General features: G+C 46.2%; 5 non-coding genes across 5 annotated transcripts; all 5 read right to left on the bottom strand.

Moving 5' to 3' along the window:
• Positions 1 to 7,398: 7,398 nt before the first annotated feature.
• TRNAV-GAC (transfer RNA valine (anticodon GAC)) lies at positions 7,399 to 7,473 on the bottom strand. The gene has a single exon. It is a non-coding gene; the product is annotated as a tRNA-Val (tRNA).
• Positions 7,474 to 8,367: 894 nt separating this feature from the next.
• Positions 8,368 to 8,442, bottom strand: TRNAF-GAA (transfer RNA phenylalanine (anticodon GAA)). The gene has a single exon. It is a non-coding gene; the product is annotated as a tRNA-Phe (tRNA).
• An 898-nt stretch (positions 8,443 to 9,340) lies between these two features.
• Positions 9,341 to 9,413, bottom strand: TRNAF-GAA (transfer RNA phenylalanine (anticodon GAA)). Its single transcript has one exon. It is a non-coding gene; the product is annotated as a tRNA-Phe (tRNA).
• A 1,130-nt stretch (positions 9,414 to 10,543) lies between these two features.
• TRNAF-GAA (transfer RNA phenylalanine (anticodon GAA)) lies at positions 10,544 to 10,621 on the bottom strand. Its single transcript has one exon. It is a non-coding gene; the product is annotated as a tRNA-Phe (tRNA).
• A 4,979-nt stretch (positions 10,622 to 15,600) lies between these two features.
• On the bottom strand, positions 15,601 to 15,675 carry TRNAF-GAA (transfer RNA phenylalanine (anticodon GAA)). The gene has a single exon. It is a non-coding gene; the product is annotated as a tRNA-Phe (tRNA).
• Between the last annotated feature and the right edge of the window lie 224 nt (positions 15,676 to 15,899).

The following is a 15,899-nucleotide window of genomic DNA, read 5'->3' as shown; positions in this document are numbered from 1 at the left end:
TTGATCCGAGCACTGGCTACTTAGGTGTGTTTAGTGGTAAAAATTCATTGAGCATACACTTACTTATACTCTTCTGTATGTATATTATACTTTAGGAAAAAAAATTTTTTAAACACTGAACTCATTACATCCTTCCTCAGATTGTTCTGCTTTCTCTATTTCTTATCCTACTGCATGGCTCCACTATTCACTACCACCCCATCCAGAAATCTGGGACTCCTCCTAATCACCTCTTTTTCCTAAACCCCCATAGGGAAAGTGAAGTCGCTCAGTCGTGTCTGACTCTTAGCAACCCCATGGACTACAGCCTACCAGGCTCCTCCATCCATGGGATTTTCCAGGCAAGAGTACTGGAGTGGGGTGCCATTGCCTTCTCCGCCTAAACCCCCATATCCACTGTCTATTACAGGCCATCTTTCCTCTCCACCCCCACTGCCACTTCCTGTTTTAGGCCCCCACCCTCTCTCCCCTAAAGAGAGACCTTGCCTCATCCATCCTCTATGCTGTCAATGGGATAGAAGGCAAACCTGATTGTGTCATCTGCTCCAAATCCTTTGGTGGGTTCCTATTATCATCGCCCCAGTTTCACATCTGACATAAGTTGTATGACTGCATCCCTCCACTTTTCATCTCTAAAATGGGTATAATAGTAATGTGTCCTTTAAGTTGCCATGATCTATCTCCTGCCTATCTCTGCAGATTTATTTTTTGCACTCTCTAATATTTGAGTTCATCAAATGTGCCAGGCTGTTTCATGCCTGTATGCCTTGGTGCATGATTTCTTGGCCTCAAATGCCTTCCCCTCTCAACTTTTCTGCCTGCTTATCCCCTTCCCTATGAAGAGGACCTTTTCAGTCCCTCACATAGAACTCACCACTTGCTCTGGCCTTTGTGTCCTATGTCTTTCTTGTCCACCGGTACAATTATTGAAATTGATAGAAAAGATGGCTCATAATGACTGGTCCCAAAGCATTCATTCATTAATTTTCATTGAGCATCTAATATATTCCAGGTCCAGCTTTAGGCACTGGGGATATAGAAGTAAACAAAGCAGGAAAAAACACCTGCCCTTCTAGAACTTAGGAGTCTAATGTGGGTGGGGGGAAGGTTAGGAGATAGAGAATGAATGAATAAAATATATAGTACATAAAAGAATGGTGACTATTGTAGAGAAAAATAAAGCACAGAGATATGGGAGGTAGGGGGAAGGGACTGGGAGTGGTACTTTGGGGCTTAGGGAAGGTTTCACTGAGAAGGTGATGTTGGAGCAAAGACCTGAGGGAGGTGAGATACCTGTGGACAGAGCCAATAGCATGTAAAAACCTCAGGTGGGTGGGTGCTTGGCATGTTGTCTAGGGGAGAGATGATGGCACCTTGGACACAGGGTGGTAGCAGAGGAAGTGATGAGAAGCGGCTGGATTCTCACTGTCTTTGGAAGGTAGTGCCCACAGGATTTGCTGACAAATGAAGTGAGTGTGAAATAAAGAGAGGAGAGGTTCAAGGCTGGAGCACCTGGGAAGATAAAGCCACCATTTACTAGGGGAGGAGAAGGCTCTAGGGGGACAGGGATTTGGGCAGATGGGATAGAGGTGTTCTGAGAGGCCTATGGGACTGTTGATGCAGAAGGCACTCAGCTCCACCCCATCCTCAAGACCTGCTGGGTTGGCAGAAAGGCTCTGGGAGACCAAAGGTGAGGTGAGTCGGTCACTAACAGAGTGGCCCTAATAACCAGGTCAGATTGGCCTGGAAGCCATGTCCTGTCACAGGAAGAGGGTCTACGCGGCTGCAACTGAGCAAACCCAGATTTCAGATGAAGCCCATAATGGTCACAGAGTTCAGGGCCTTTGAACTAGGTGGGTCCTCGGGTGCGCCCCCAGAGGGCTCTGAATTGCACTGCATGGCAACAGAACAGAAGGCAAAAAGGAAAGGGCAGAGCGAGGAGGGGTTCTACCTGTGGAGAGGAAGAGACCCAAGAGGGAGGCCTGCTTGCAGAGCTGCCATCTGTGTTCATTCAGATTGCTGCCTTTGTTTCCCTGCCTGGGCTCCTCTCCCCAGAACGTGTTTGTCTGTAGGCAGCCTTGGGTCCTGAGGCACCAGATCTTATGGAAATGAGCAGAGAGAGAAGGAACAACAAGCCTTTTACAGGAAAAGCTGTCACCAAGGGAGCAGCAACGTGGCTGCTGTCATCCCTGAAATGATTTAATCACCCCAAGCTGGTGAACAAAAGCAAAAAGCGTGTTTGGTGACAACTTCTTATAATACCAGAAAATAACACTGTTGGGATGAGAAAAACAGGTCAGCCCTTAAAGGAAAAAGGACAAGATTTCACTTACATGGTTGCCTATTTTTCTCCCCACTCAGATCATCTTTGGGGTTCCTCCAGGTTACAGTTTTCCACCAGAGGGTCTGCCCCTCACCAGCCTTAGATTTTGGCAATACGAGAGCATTCTGCCCTTTTGCTCAAAGGGCCACTCTGTAGGGAAACACTTGTTACCACAGCCAGAAAATTCAAGCATGCCTATTTCTCAAAATGCAAACCCAGAAAGCAAAGTGTGCATTAGACACACTTAGGAAAGACTATTTCAGTTTGTTTGATTGGCTCTTACTAAATATGGAGTTTTCCTTCCCATGGAAACAGGTGAAGCTGAAGAGAAAGGCATAAAATTATGAATGATAGAAGCTGTCTATAACTAGCTTCCAATCTACTTGAGAAATAAGAATAAGACGTAGCAGGCTGCAGTAATGTCCCTCTGGTGAAGAAGAAAGAAGGAAATTGCTTCTGGTATGAAAGTGTTACTATTTTAAGCAACAGACATATTCATGGGTAAATCTGTTATCTGTACATGCTTCAACACAGATGAATCTCAAAAACATATGCTAAGTGAAAGACAAGAGACCATATGTTGTATGATTCCATTTAAATGAAATGTACAGAAAAGGCAAATCTATAAGAAGAAAGTAAATCAGTGGTTGCCAGTGACTTGGGGGAAGGGGAAATGGGGAGTGAGCACTTAATATCTACTGGTTTCTTTGGGGGATGATGAAAATGTTCTAAAGTTAGATTGTGTGCTCCACAAATCTGTAAATACACTAAAAACCATTGAATTGCACACTTTAAATGGGCAAATTTAATGGTATGTAAATTACATCTCAATAAAGCTGCTTTGAAAAAAAAAATCTGCTATCCCTGATGCTAACACACCAGCAAGGAAGGACACACACTCACCTGTGAGATGAGGCTTAGTGATTTTTTTTTTAACTTGTTTTTATATAATAGCCACAACCAAACAGTGGAACAATATACTTTAGTAAGATGGATGTTTTAAAAATCATCCTCAGCATTGAATCCAAAATGTATAATGGAAGATAAATAGAAGCCTGAGTTGATGGGTCCTTAAAGAGACACAGGTAGTGCTTTTACTATAATGATATGTGTATTCCGAAATGACCCTTCATCCAACACACAAGTGGAGTTAATCTATTTACTTTATTTCCCCATAATAAGGAGCCACTGCAGCCATGGGACAGAAACAGCAGAGTAAATTAGACAAAGATCCTTTGTCTTCAGGCTCCCAGTTCTGTAGGATACAACTTTCCCCTGTGCAGCAGCCTTATTTCTCTCTCTGGAACTGTACCCTGATTAACTGCAGCAGTTGTATCCTGCTGTTTCTCTCTTGGCATACCCCTGTAGCTCAGGGTAGAACACACCTAGGTTGCCAAGCCGAGTGTTGGGGCGGCTGCTTTCCTTTGATGCCTTGTGAGGGTGGAGGGCCTGGGTTATGTGTTAGGTGGATAAGAGATTTAAGTGTCTCAAGCCTATCTGCTGGACCACATTCTATTCTGCCAGGACAGATGCGATTCTCTGTTCTTTGTGGAAATTTTTGGAGCTCCCCAGCCAGGCACAAACGTTGATAAGCTATAGAACAGGAGAGAGTGTCCTGCTCTGTGCCTCCTGACAGTGTCTTTTATTACAGTTATCCCCTGACTGTGTGCATGTAATTGAAAAATGATAACCTTTTCTAGGGCTTATTCCCAGTTAGGGGTCATAGAACAAAGTTTTTAGAGTGGGCACAGCGAAAATAAGGATCTGCCCAGTGTGTCAAGTTCTTACATAATGTTTGGCCTATCATAGCAGAAACTCAGAAATGGATTCTTGAAATGACATCAATGGATTCTTGAATGAATCAATGGATGAATGAATCTCAATGCCAATCACAAGTAAGAGGAATCTGAGGGTGAGCTCTGTGGATGTCTGAGAACCAAGGGTATTGGGAGCTAAGTCTTGAAAGGTTCTGTTTAGATTTTCTTGCTGAAAAAAGAACAAGGAATAAAGGGAAAACAACAAACCCTTCGTGCTAAGTTGCTCCAGTTGTGTCCAACTCTTATGCGACCCTATGTATTGTAGCCACCCGGGAAGCCCTGATCCACAGGGCTTTGCAATTGCTATGCATATAAGTGAGAAGGAAGGACTCTTACTGCGGCTATTTCCCTTTGCTTAAGTGCCAAGCTCATCAGAGTTCAATTATAAGATAGTGAGGTTGCTAGAATTGCTCTTCTCCTGGATGTAGAAAAAGCAAGAGAATTCCAGAAAAACATCTACTTCTGCTTTATTGACTATGCCAAAGCCTTTGACTGTGTGGATCACAACAAACTGGAAAATTCTTAAAGAGATGGGAATACCAGACCATCTTACCTGCCTCCTGAGAAATCTGTATGCAGGTCAAGAAGCAATAGTAAGAAATGTACATGGAACAATGCACTGGTTCCAAATTAGGAAAGGAGTACATCAAGGCTGTATATTGTCACCTTGCTTATTTAACTTATGTGTAGAGTACATCGTGCGAAATGCCAGGCTGGATGAAGTGCAAGCTGTAATCAAGATTGCCAGGAGAAATGTCAATAACCTCAGATAGGCAGATGACACCACCCTTATGGCAGAAATCAAAGAGGAATTAAAAGCCTCTTGAAGAAGGTGAAAAAGGAGAGTGAAAAGGCTGGCTTAAAACTCAACATTCAAAAAACTAAGTTCATGGCATTGGGTCCCATCACTTCATGGCAAATATGGGGAGACAATGGAAACAGTGATGGACTTTATTTTCTTGGGCTCCAAAATCACTGTGGATGGTGACTGCAGCCATGAAATTAAAAGTCGCTTGCTCCTTGGAAGAAAAGCAACGACAAACCTAGACAGCATATTAAAATGCAGAGACATTACTTTGCCAACAAAGGTCCATCTAGTCAAATCTATGGTTTTTCCAGTAGTCATGTATGGATATGAGAGTTGGACCATGAAGAAGGCTGAGCGCTGAAGAATTGATACTTTCAAATTGTGGTGCTGGAGAAGACTCTTGAGAGTCCCTTGGATTGTAAGGAGATCAAACCAGTCAATTCTAAAGGAAATCAACCCTGAATATTCATTGGAAGGACTGATGCTGAAGCTGAAGCTCCAATACTTTGGCCACTTGATGCAAAGAAACAACTGGTTGGAAAACACCCTGATGCTGGGAAAGACTGAAGGCAGGAGGAGAAGAGGACAACAGAGGATGAGATGGTTGGATGGCATCACTGACTCAAAGGACATGAGTTTGGGCAAACTCAGGAGATAGTGAAGCCTGGCATGCTGCAGTCCATGGGGGTGGGGGGCAAAGAGTCAGACACGACTGAGCAACAAGTGGGTATAGATGCCTCCACTTGGATGTAGGCTAAAATACTTGCTCTGTGAGAGACCTCAGATTGTGAGATTGCTAGAAATTGTTCCTTGTATGTAGGCAAAAACACTCACTCTGCCAGAACCCAGGACTATTCAGATCTTCAGTCTAATGCTCTCCCAACTGAGCTATGCCCTCTCAACGTAGCTTAGGAAAGAGTTTCTTGGAGGACAATTCCAATCCCTGGTGACTCAGATAATGAAGAATATGCCCGCAATGTGGGAGATTTGGGTTTGATCCCTGGGTCAGGAAGATCCTCAGGAGAGAAGGGAATGGCAACCCACTCTGGTATTCTTGCCTGTAAAATACCATGGACAGAGGGAGCCTGGAGGACTATGGTCAATGGAGTCACAGAGTCGGACACGACTGCACAACTAACACTTTCTTTCACTGGATGTAGGACTTCTCCTGGATGTAAGCTAAAACATCTGCTCTTTGAAAGAGCTCAGATCGCAAGGTTGCAAAAATTGTGCCTTTCCTTGGATATAGATGAAAACACTGATTCTGCTGGAATCTGGGTTCAAACCAGGGACCTTTAGATCTTCAGTCTAAATGCTCTGTCAACTAAGCTATTCCGGATCCCTAGTGAGCCCTGCCCTCAATGTATCTTAAAGAGTTTCTCAGAGGCGTCCCTGCTTCTTCATTGTAAGGGAACAATTGCAATGCCTGATGTATCAGATAGTAAAGAATATGCCTTCAATGCGGGAGACCTAGGTTCGATCTCCGGGTCGGGAAACTCCTCTGGAGAGAGGGAAATGGCAACCCACTCCAGTATTCTTGCCTGGAGAATTCCATGGGCAGAGGGAGCCTGGCGGACTATGGTCCATGGAATCACAGAGTCGGACACGACTAAGCGACTAACACTTTCTTTCACTGGAGATAGGACTCCTGGATGTAAGCTAAAACACTTGGTCTTTGAGAGAGCTCAGATCACGAGGTTGCAAGAAGTGTGCCTTTCCTTGGGATGTAGAGGAAAACACCTGCTTTCCTGGAAACCGAGATCGAACCAGGGACCTTTAAGATTTTCAGTCTAACACTCTTCTAACTGAATTATTCCAGTGCCTTGGCAAGCCCCCCCCCGCCCCCCCCCGCCCCCCCCCCCCGGGGGGGGTATCTTAAAGAGTTTCTCAGAGGCATCCCTGTTTCTTCATTGTAAGGGAACAATTATAATGCCAGGTGGCTCAGATAGTGAAGAACATGCTCGCAATGTGGGAGGCCTGGGTTCGATTCCTGGGTTGTGAAGATCCCATGGTGAAGGGAATGGCAACCCACTTTGGTATTCCTGCCTGGAGAATTCCATGGACGGACCGAGCCTGGTGGACTGTGGTCCATGGAGTTACAGAGTCAGACAAGACTGTGCGACTAACATTTTCTTTCTCTGGTTGTAGGACTCCTCCTACAAATCCTCCTGTAAACTAAAAAACTTACTCTTTGCAAGAGCTCAGATTACGAGGTTGCAAGAATACCCACTACGGTATTCTTGCCTGGAGAATTCCATGGACAGAGGGAGCCTGGACGACTATGGTCCATGGAGTCATAGAGTCGGACACGACAGTGCAACTAACATTTTCTTTCACTGGATATAGGACTCCTCCTGGATGAAGCTAAAACACTTGCTCTTTGCCAGAGCTCAGATTGAGAGGTTGCAAGAATTGCACCTTTCCTTGGATGTAGATGAAAACAACAGGGGTGCCGGAACCCGGAATCGAACCAGGGACCTTTAGATCGTCCGTCTAAATGCTCTGCCAACTGAGCTATTCCTGACCCCAGTGAACCCCACCCTCAATGTACCTAAAGGAGTTTCTCAGAGGCGTCCCTGCTTCTTCATCATAAGGGAACAATTGCAATGCCTGATGTCTCAGATAGTAAAGAATATGCCTTCAATGTGGGAGACCTAGGTTCGATCCCCGGGTCGGGAAACTCCTCTGGAGAGAGGGAAATGGCAACCCACTCCAGTATTCTTGCCTGGAGAATTCCATGGGCAGAGGGAGCCTGGCGGACTATGGTCCATGGAATCAGAGTCAGACACGACTGAGCGACTAACACTTTCTTTCACTGGAATTAGGACTCCTCATGGATGTAAGCTAAAACACTTGCTCTTTGAGAGAGCTCAGAGCGGGAAGTTGGAAGAAGTGCGCCTTTCCTTGGATGTAGATGAAAACAATGGCTCTGCCAGAACCCTGGATCGAACCAGGGAGCTTTAGATCTTCAATCTAACTCTCTCCCAACTGAGCTATTCCGGATCCTTGATGAACGCGTCTCCTCCACCCCCCAACGTATCTTAAACAGTTTCTCAGAGTAGTCGCTGGTGTTTAATTGTAAACGAACAATTGCGATGCCTGGTGACTCAGATAGTAAAGACTATGCCTACAATGCGGGAGACCTAGGTTTGATTCCCAGGTCGGGAAGACCCTCAGGAGAGAGGGGAATGGAAAACCACTGCAGGATTCTTGCCTGGAGAATTCCACGGATAGACCGAGCCTGGTGGACTGTGGTCCATGGAGTCACAGAGTCGGACACGACTGTGCCACTAACATTTTCTTTCACTGGATATAGGACTCCCCCTGATGAAGCTAAAACACTTGCTCTTTGCCAGAGCTCAGATTGCGAGGTTGCAAGAATTGCGCCTTTCCTTGGATGTAGATGAAAACAACAGGGGTGCCGGAACCCGGGATCGAACCAGGGACCTTTAGATTTTTCAGTCTAAACGCTCTGCCAACTGAGCTATTCTGGAACCCTAGTAAGGCCTACCCTCAATGTACCTTAAGGAGTTTCTCAGAGGCGTCCCTGCTTCTTCATTGTAAGGGAACAATTGCAATGCCTGATGTCTCAGATAGTAAAGAATATGCCTTCAATGAGGGAGACCTAGGTTCGATCCCCGGGTCGGGAAACTCCTCTGGAGAGAGGGAAATGGCAACCCACTCCAGTATTCTTGCCTGGAGAATTCCATGGGCAGAGGGAGCCTGGCGGACTATGGTCCATGAAATCACAGAGTCAGACACGACTGAGCAACTAACACTTTCTTTCACTGGAATTAGGACTCCTCATGGATGTAAGCTAAAACACTTGCTCTTTGAGAGAGCTCAGAGCGGGAAGATGGAAGAAGTGTGCCTTTCCTTGGATGTAGATGAAAACAGTGGCTCTGCCAGAACCCTGGATTGAACCAGGGAGCTTTAGATCTTCAGTGTAACCCTCTCCCAACTGAGCTATTCCGGGTCCTTGGTGAACGCATCCCCTCCACCCCGCAAAGTCTTAAACAGTTTCTCAGAGTAGTTGCTGGTTTTTAATTGCAAGGGAACAAATGCGATGCTTGGTGACTCAGATAGTAAAGAATATGCCCACAACACTGGAGACCTGGATTTGATTCCCAGGTCAGGAAGATCCTCAGGAGAGCAGGGAATGGAAAACCACTGCAGGATTCTTGCCTGGAGAATTCCACGGACAGACCAAGCCTGGTGGTCTGTGGTCCATGGAGTCACAGAGTCGGACACGACTGTGCAACTAACATTTTCTTTCACTGGATATAGATCTCCTCTTGGATGTAAGCTAAAACACTTACTCTTTGCAAGAGCTCAGATTGCGAGGTTGCAAGAATTGCGCCTTTCCTTGGATGTAGATGAAAACAATAGGGGTGCCGGAACCCGGGATCGAACCAGGGACCTTTAGAACTTCAGTCTAACGCTCTCCCAACTGAGCTATTCCGGCTCCCTGATGAGCCCCACCCTCAATGTATCTTAAAGAATTTCTCATAGGCGTCCCTGCTTCTTCATTGTAAGGGAACAATTGCAATGCCTGATGTCTCAGATAGTAAAGAATATGCCTTCAATGCGGGAGACTAAGGTTCGATCCCCGGGTAGGGAAAATCCTCAGGAAAGAGGGAAATCGTAACCCACTCCAGTATTCTTGCCTGGAGAATTCCATGGGCAGAGGGAGCCTGGCGGACTATGGTCCATGAAATCACAGCGTCAGACACAACTTAGCGACTAACACTTTTTCACTGGAATTAGGACTCCTTCTACATGTAAGCTAAAACACTTGATCTTTGCGAGAGCTCAGAATGCGAAGTTGCAAGTGTGCCTTTCCTTGGAATATAGACGAAAACACCTGCTTTGCTGGAAACCTAGGTCGAACCTGGGACCTTTAAGATTTTCAGTCTAACACTTTTCTAACTGAATTATTCCGGCCCCTTGGAGAGCCCCCCACCCCGCCCTCACCCTCCCCCCCCCCCAAATATCTTAAAGAGTTTCTCAGAGGCGTCCCTGCTTCTGCATTGTAAGGGAACAATTGCAATGCCTGGTGGCTCAGATAGTAAAGAATATGCCTGCAGTGCTGGAGACCTAGGTTCGACCCCCCGGTCGGGAAGATCCTCAGGAGAGAGGGAAATGGCAACCCACTCCAGTATTCTTGCCTGGAGAATTTCATGGGCAGAGGGAGCCTGGCAGACTATGGTCCATGGAATCACAGAGTGAGACACGACTGAGAGACTAACACTTTCTTTCACTGGAATTGCTTCCCTGGTGGCTCAGAGGTTAAGGCTTCTGCCTGCAATGCAGGAGACCTAGGTTCGATCCCCAGGTCGGGAAGATCCTCAAGAGAGGAAAATGGCAACCCACTCCAGTATTCTTGCCTGGAGAATTCCACGGACAGACCGAGCCTGGTGGACTGTGGTCCATGGAGTCACAGAGTCGGACACGACTGTGCCACTAACATTTTCTTTCACTGGATATAGGACTCCTCCTGGATGTAAGCTAGAACACTTGCTCTTTATGAGAGCTCAGAATGCAAGGTTGTAAGATTTGCGCCTTTCCTTGGATGTAGATGGAAACAATAGGGCTTCTGGAACCTGGGATCAAACCAGGGACCTTTAGATCTTCAATCTAACGCTCTCCCAACTGAGCTATTCAGCTCTCCAGTGAACGCAGCCCTCAATGTATCTTAAAGAGTTTCTCGGAGGGGTACTCTTTCTACCCTCGTATGATGTCTATGTCAGAAGCTTTCTCTAGCTCCTCTATACTTTAATAAAACTTATTACACAAAAGTTCTGAGCAATCAAGCCTCGTCTCTGGCCCTGGATTCAATTCTTCTCCTCCAGGGGCCAAGAATCCTGGCGTCTTTGCATGATTCAGCAACAACCGGTCATCTTGGGGGCTTGTCTGGGATTCTTCAGGACAAGGTAAGGATGCTTGGAGCTCTAGTTCTTTGTTCTCCTAGTGAACAAGTTTTCTGTTGTACTTTACTAACTCTATTGTGTGCTTGCGTGAATGAATGAAACGTCCTGCATGAAGCAAGTGAGGAGCCCTGCTCTGTGGTTCCACAGTGACTTCATACGGCTTATGGCAGAAACATGTCGGGAGTTTATACCGACCTGCCAATGCCAAGAGGCACCCAACATCTCCTTTGGGGACCGACCAGAAATGGGCAAAGCATGTGGGCCGAACTCTCCTTTCTTGGTGAAACTTTTCAGTCTCTTTGACCATTTCATAACTCCTTGGGAAATTAGAAGTACTAACCTAATCTGTCGGATCATGGACTTTCAAGGGACTTGTGATCTATGTTGTTACCGTGTACTATGACTTAGGTCTCAAACTTGGATTGGTAGTCAGGAAGCGCCTAGCCTCGCTAGGAATCAAAAGTTCGGAAGCTAGATGGAGCTCTAGCTACAAGAGCATCTCTGAGGTTAAAGGTTACTCGGATTGGAACTGCAATGGGGTTTTTCCCTTTGGTAGCCCTGGCTCTTAGTGGACTAAAGTAGGCTCTTACACTGGTGTGGTGACACTTGGAAGGAACATCTCAGTTTTACGTTAGTATCGGTCTTATTGTAGTCAGGGATATACTCAGGGTCATGCATAGGCACTCAGGTGACGAACGGTGCCCCAAGCGGTCTTAGCCTGGGAGGCATTCCAGAAGGTTACTCTGATTGCACCCCGGGTGGCATCAGAGGTAATGGTGAAGAGCTGGACGTCAGTTAGGGATGTCATCAGGTCTACCCCTGGTGCATCTCCACCCCGGCTTGGTGGTAGACCCAGGAGGGACGAGTACGACGCCTGCGTCAGTAAGGGACAGATTAAGTCTGACCAGGAAAGAAAGGCTTTGGTGTAAAATCTGTCTACACCCCTATCTAGAGCATGGAGGGACGCCTCCAGTAGAAAGATGGCACTGGTCACTTTTTTTTCTCTCTTACAGATGGGAGCTAACAATTCCAGCCTCACTCCTTTGGACTGTATCCTGAAAAACTGGATTTTTTGATCCCCAGGGTTTAAAGAAGATACACCTGGTCTTCCTATGTGATACTGCATGGCCACGGTATCCATTGGAGGATGGCGAATGGTGGCTGGTTGGAGAGTCTCTTAAGTATAATACTGTTTTACAATTAGACCGGTTCTGTACAAAACAAGGGAAGTGGGTAGAAGTAGCATATGTGTTGCCCTTTTTCTCCCTGTGAAATATGCCAGACTTATGTCCTAAGGGTACAGATTTGGGTTCGACTCCTTTAGCTCCCTCCTGTCCTCCTACTTTGCTAGATGAGATGGAGGACAGGAGACAAAGAGATAAAGAAAAGCAGGTTTCTCCAATCTATCCCTGGGATCATATGTGCAGAGCAGCCAGAAAGACTGAGGAACAGCCACACAAGCTGTTGCCTCTTCATAAATCACCCACCAGGAGAAATAATCAGTCTATGAGAGTTAATAAGCCTTTTTCTTATCAAGAAATACAAAGACTCAAGGAGGATCTGGGAGACTATTTAGAGGACCTAAAAAATATATTAGAGCTTTTAAAGGTGTTTACTCTGCTTTATGACCTTACTTGGAAGGATGTGATGTCTACCTTGGGAAAAGCAGTTGCTTATGAAGATGAATGGTTTGGTAATGAATCAGTAGGGAAGAGGGAGGATGAGATAACCGCCCTCCCCACTGGGAATCAGACTGTCCCAACTACAGAACCAGACTGGGGCTACAACACAGCTAAAGGAAGATGGGATTGGTGTCATTTTGTCCTTTCAGTTCAGTTCAGTCGCTCAGTCATGTCAACTCTTTACGACTCTGCGTGAATTGCAAAGAATCAGGCCTTTGCAAAGAGCACTCCAGGCCTCCCTGTCCATCACCAACTCCTGGAGTTCACTCAAACTCACGTCCATCGAGTCGGTGATGCCATCCAGCCATCTCATCCTCTGTCATCCCCTTCTCCTCCAGCCCCCAATCCCTCCCAGCATCAGAGTCTTTTCCAATGAGTCAACTCTTCGCATGAGGTGGCCAAAGTACTGGAGTTTCAGCTTTAGCATCAGTCCTTCCAAAGGACACCCAGGACTGATCTCCTTTAGAATGGACTGGTTGGATCTCCTTGCAGTCCAAGGGACTCTCAAGAGTCTTCTCCAACACCACAGTTCAAAAGCATCAATTCTTTGGCGCTAGGCTTTCTTCACAGTCCAACTTTCACATCCATACATGACCACTGGAAAAACCGTAGCCTTGACTAGATGGACCTTTGTTGGCAAAGTAATGTCTCTGCTTTTGAATATGCTATCTAGGTTGGTCATAACTTTCCTTTCAAGGAGTAAGCGTCATTTAATTTCATGGCTGCAGTCACCATCTGCAGTGATTTTGGAGCCCAAAAAATAAAAGACAAAATAAATTTTGTCCTTTAAACTATGGCAAATTGGCAAACATAGAACAGGAGAAGGAAGCTCCTGGTAAATTCCTAGATAGACTGAGAGAAGCCCTTCACAGATTCACTGAGATTGATCCAGAATGTGAAGAGGGAAAAGTGATCTTAAAAGATTTCTCACTCAGTCGGCTCCAGATATCTGCCGTAAGCTATTAAAACGGGCGTATGGACCAAATCAGTCTTTAGATAATCTGTTAGAACTGGCTCAGACAGTCTGTTATGGTAGGGAATATGAGGAAAAGAAAGAAAGGCAGAAAAAGACAAAGGAACAGGTGGAAGCCTTTCATAGCAATGGCTATGAAAACCATTCTTAAACAGCCTGAGACAAATGCCCAGAAGGACCCAGGTGAAAAGGGATGGGCTTGCTATTACTGTGGAAGGTAGGGGCACCTCAAAGGGGATTGCCCTCAGGCATCTAAGCCGCCCCTGGCTCCATGTCTGGTCTTCAAAGGACCACACTGGAAGAGAGACTGGCCCCAGAGGCCTAGGTTTCAGGGGTCAGACTCTCAAGATAATCAGGACTGAAGGTGCCTGGGGGTCCCCACACAAGCTCCCGTCCTAATTACACCTGAGGAACCCCAGGTATTAATAACTGTGGGAGGCTAATCCGACGATTTCCTTTTAGACACTGGGGCAACTTACTCCGTGCTTACTGAAGCCCCTGGCCCACTGGACGAGCCAAAAGATGGACCTGATAATCTATGTGAGCCTACTTCTGCTGACTCCAAAAATCCTGAGTCTGCCATTTGATCCTCAATACAATGCCTTCCTGTCCTGGGCTCACTCCTACACTGCATTCCACAATCAGTCTAACTGCTGGGTCTGCGGAGCACTCCCCTCTTCATCAGTGGAAGGCTTCCCATGGTGGACATCGCCACTTCAAGGAAAAGACTTTCTCCAAGTCTGTGAATACCTTGACAACAATCATATGTGATGCATCTTCTTAACCTGATGACATCTAACAATCCTAAAATGGACTGATTTAACTATGGACATATGGCTCAGACATAAAGCGTCTGCCCACAATGCGGGAGACCTGGGTTTGATTCCTGGGTTGGGTAGATGCCCTGGAGAAGGAAATGGCAATCCACTCCAGCACTCCTGCCTGGAAAATCCCATGGACGGAGGAGACTGGTGGGGTCGCAAAGAGTCAGACACGACTGAGCGACTTGACTTTCACTTTCAATGACTATTTTGCCTCGCATCTGGAACTGTGTAACTGGATTTGGTTGTAGTCACATGAAGGCTTTTAAGTTACAAATGGCGTCCAAGATCCTATGAGTGCCACAGCCTCCTCCAACTATTACTTGGGGCCCCTGGATCAGAGACCCTCAATGTGAGGGCTAGAAGAATATGTTGTGTCAGCAATTTAGGGAACACACCCCTAAACAGCAGAAAGTAGTTATGGAATCAAAATGACACCCCTTTCCCTTGGCAACATAATTCTACTAAAAGAAAAGGGGGGAATGACAGAGTCATTTCCTAGGCAGGTTGATAAGTCTAGGGGTACCCAAGGAGAGGGGGGTCTGGAATTCTTAAGGAGGAAGAAAGGACAAACTTTTCTTTCCTCTACATTCCTTAGGATTATGTATCCTGCCTGAGGACAGTCTCTGGATTAAACCTTCTGGCTAATTCTGTTATCTTAAAATGTAAATTATGGGAATAGGTCTGGTGAGGACTTTACAACCTCCAGACATTCTTTGGATTCATTGGAGAGTATATAACTCCATTGCTAACACTAGCAAGCAGGTACTCTTTCTCACCCACTTCTGATGTCTATGTCAGAAGCTTTCTCTGTCTCCTTTACACTTTAATAAAACTTTATTATACACACACACACACACACACACACAAAGAGTTTCTCAGAGGCGTCCCTGCTTCTTCATTGTAAGGGAACAATTGCAATGCCTGGTGGCTCAGATAGTAAACAGTATGCCCACAATGCGGTAGACTTAGGTTCGATCCCCGGGTTGGGAAGATCCTCGGGGTCAGGGGGGAATGGCAACCCACTCCAGTATTCTTGCCTGGAGAATTCCACGGAAGGACCGAGCCTGGTGGACTGTGGTCCATGGAGTCACAGAGTCGGACACGACTGTGCAACTAACATTTTCTTTCACTGGATATAGAACTTCTACTGGATGTATGCTGAAACACTTGCTCTTTGAGAGAGCTCAGATGGAGATATTGCAAGAAGTGCGCCTTTCCTGGGGATGTGGACAAAAACAGCGGCTTCACCGGAACCCAGAATTGAACCGGGAACCTTTAGATTTTCAGTCTAACGCTCTGCTAACTGAGCTATTCCGGACGCCTGGTGGAAGCTCCCTCAACGTATCTTAAGAGTTTCTCAGAGGCGTCCCTGCTTCTTCATTGTAAGGGAACAATTGCAATGCTGGTGGCTCAGATAGTAAAGAATACGCCCGCAGTGCGGAAGACATAGGTTCGATCCCCGGGTAGGGAAGATCCTCAGGAGAGAGGGAAATCGCAACCTACTCCAGTATTCTTGCCTGGAGAATTCCACGGACAGACCAA

This window comes from Bos taurus, chromosome X (assembly GCF_002263795.3).
Source record: "Bos taurus isolate L1 Dominette 01449 registration number 42190680 breed Hereford chromosome X, ARS-UCD2.0, whole genome shotgun sequence".
NCBI classification, from domain to species: Eukaryota; Metazoa; Chordata; class Mammalia; order Artiodactyla; family Bovidae; genus Bos; species Bos taurus.
Note: the sequence above shows the minus strand (reverse complement) of the source record. Positions and strands in the feature narration are given on the sequence as shown.